This window comes from Cynara cardunculus, assembly GCF_001531365.2.
Source record: "Cynara cardunculus var. scolymus isolate 2C chromosome LG 5, CcrdV1, whole genome shotgun sequence".
NCBI lineage: Eukaryota > Viridiplantae > Streptophyta > Magnoliopsida > Asterales > Asteraceae > Cynara > Cynara cardunculus.
In genome coordinates this window covers 8,738,792-8,742,488 of record NC_037532.1, presented here as the reverse complement: position 1 = coordinate 8,742,488, position 3,697 = coordinate 8,738,792, and positions in this window count along the sequence as shown.

Genomic DNA, 3,697 nt, shown 5'->3' with positions numbered 1-3,697 from the left:
AGACCAATTTATGTTCATTGATCAACTTTATAAGTTAATGATCTAATGGTCTAAATTGCATGGTGGCAATTTTGTGATTATTGAGAAATCTCGTGGCGTTTATGAATGTTTAGATTTTCAGATTGTAGATCTAATCCAAGGGTTAAATATTGGTCTTACGGGTCTCACGAAAAACCATTGGTCTCACATGATCCCAAGTCTATACACATATACATATATACATACATATATATATATACATATATATATATATATACATATACACATTCATATAGAGAGAATCAATCAAATGCAAACCATCCCCTTTTGTGCGAACCCTACAAGTCACTCTCATCCATCTATTTTCTTGATCAATGGTCATAATTAAAATGTGTTATATTCGGAAATTAAGAAATAAAACAAAATAAAAGATTTAATATTTAATCAAGAAATAGCAAAATTGGCAAACTATTGTTCGTCTTATTTTTGGAAATTGATTCCATCAATAAAAACATTTTGGAAACTGTATCTCATTTTTTTTGTTAGTGAAATTTGTTTCATTGTTCTTTTATATAATGAAATTTGAGTCAGATATGGTTCAGTTATTGGAACATTTTCAAAAAATCTGAATACCATTTTTCGTTAATGAAATTCGTTTCATCATTGAAATTGGTTTCATGGACTCCACAATTCCAAAAACTGAAGGACATTGTTTCAGCAGCGAAAATGCGAAAATTGTTGAATGTTTCTTAACCAAAATGGAATGTTTCTTAACCAAAATGGAATTAGTTTCATGGTTTCTAACCAAGATGAACTCGGTTTCACATATGAAACTAAATATTGTTTAGTCAATTAAATACTTCAAGAACTGAATAATAATATTTCATTCATTTTTAAATTTGTTTCATGTTTCCTAACCAAAATGAAACCGGTTTCATGGTTTATAGCCAAGATGAAATTGGTTTTATTAATGAAACCAAATATGGTTCAGTCAATAAAATATTTCAAGATTTGAATATTATTATTTCATTAATGAAAGTAGTTTCATGGTTCATAACCAAAATGAAATTAGTTTCATTTTTGAAATATTTTAAAAACTGTATAACGTGGTTTCATTAATGACATATGTTTTACGAATGAAAATAAAAGAATATATGAAATTGTTTCACTGTTTCTTGAATGAATTCATGAGACTCATTGTCACCTTGAATGAAAGATGGACCATTTGACATGGTGTTGTGAACTATATATAAAACTATTTCATTTATAGTTACTGAAACATGATTATATTGTTAATTATTTGTAATCAAACTGATTTTAGAAGTATAGCTTTACAATTCATATTTTAGGAGTATAATTTAATAAAAGAATATAAATTATTAATGATAATAATTATATATTAAAATAAATTTGATTTACAACTTCCATAAAAACAGTTACTATATTTAAAAACAATTAAAACATTACCAAGATTAATCATTACAAAATAAAATGACAGTCATACCCTTATTCATTAAAAATAAAAAATAAAACATGAAATTTTTCTATTGGTTGAAATTGATTTCTATAGTTTACATGGAATAGGCGGTTTACAATCTAACCCCCTCAACATATAGACATATATATATATATATATATATATATATATATATATATATATAGGGGCAGGTTCAAATGAAAACCATGCAATTCTAAGAAACCGTGTAAACCAATTTTGACCAATAAAAAAATTCTATTTTTTTAATTAAATTTAATCAATAAGGGTATTTCGGTCATTTTCCATATTTTTTTTGATAAATAAGGAAGTTATTAATAAATATTAAATAAGAAAATTTAATAATGGAAATTATATAAATTGTAATATTTAAATTTTTTATTATATTATAATATTAAAAACTTGATTTTAATTTTTTGTTATTCAATGAATCTGGAAACGTGGTATAAAGATTCTAGCTTCTTATGGAATGAAATCTTGATTTGAGGTTGGAGGAAAAAAATCATCCATGTTCATGAAACTGTTTCAATGTGAAAAGGTTTCATTGTAAAATGGTTTATTTGCTTCTTCTAGGCATATTTTACATGTYAATGAAATARGTTCATGATGGTGAAAATGTTGATGCTCTAATTGATTCATGATTCATGATCTAGTTTTATGGTGATCCATGTTGCTTTGTGATTGAAGTTGATCCGTTTAGTTGGTAGGATAAAAATGAAACGGGTGCATAATGTATTTTGTTCTTCATGAAATAAATGTATGATGAAACGAGTGCATATTATATTTTGTTCTTTATGAAATTAATGTTCATGAAACTGTTTYAAYGTGAAAAAGTTTCATTATAAAATGGTTTATTTTTGTTTACCAATTTTGCCCTTAGTATTGAAATAAAATAAATTTTTAATATTTTTTATTTTTTAATTTCCTAAAATAAAGTAAACTAATCTTAGTCATTGATCAATAAAATGGATAGATGAGATTGGTTTACACGATTTACACAAATGGGACAAGTTTTTATTTGAACGCTCATATATATATATATATAGGGGCAGGTTCAAATGAAAACCATCTCATTCTAAAAAACCGTGTAAACCAAAATCGACCAATAGAAAAATTTCATTCATTTTTAATTAAATTTAATCAATAAGGTCACTTTGGTCATTTTCATTATTTTTTTCATAAATAAGAAAGTTATTAAGGAATATTAAATAAGGAAATTTAATAATGGAAATTATATAAATGGAATGATTTAAAGATTTAATATTTTATAATATTAAAAATTGATTTGTTTTTTTTTATTCAATGAAGCTGGAAACATTAATGAATATTTTATCTTGTTATGTAATGAATGAATGATTTGATGTTCATTGTATAAAAAATTATCGGTTATGAACCTGTTTTATATGAAAATGTTTTAAAATGAAAATGTTTCATATTACCATAGCATAAAATATTAATGTTCATATGAAAAGGTTTCATTACGAAGAAACGGTTGCATATTATATTAAATGCATAATGAAAAGGTTTCATTACGAAGAAACGGTTGCATATTATATTAAATGCATAATGAAAAGGTTTCATAATGATGAAGCATGTTCATAATGAAACTGTTTCATAATGAAAAGGTTCATATGGGGCAAATTTCATGAAACTGTTTCATAATGAAAANATGAAACTGTTTCATAATGAAAAGGTTCATATGGGGCAAATTTCATGAAACTGTTTCATAATGAAAATGTTCATGATCTAATACTCTAGGCATATTGTCCAAATTAATACTCTAGGCATATTATCCACTTTAATAAAAAGGTTTCATGAAACTGTTTCATAATGAAAAGGTTCATAATGATGAATCATGTTCATATGAGTGGAATAAGGAAAATGAACTATTGATGCAACGGTTTCATCAAACGTTTCAAAACAGTTGAAAAATCGAAAYAATATAATCTCTCTATTTCCTAATGAAAATATTGTAATTAATAGTTTCATAAACAAAGATCAAAAAACAATGGTCATGAAACTGCTTCAATGTGAAAATATTTCATTATAAAATGGTTTATTTGCTCCGTCTATGCATATTATACGTGTTAATGAAATAGGTGCTTTGTGATTGAAGTTTCATGGTTATCCTTGTTGTTTTGTGATTTAATGTACATCTAGGTTCATGATGATCCATGTTGCTTTGTGATTGAAGTTGATCCGTTTAGTTGGTAGAATGAAAAT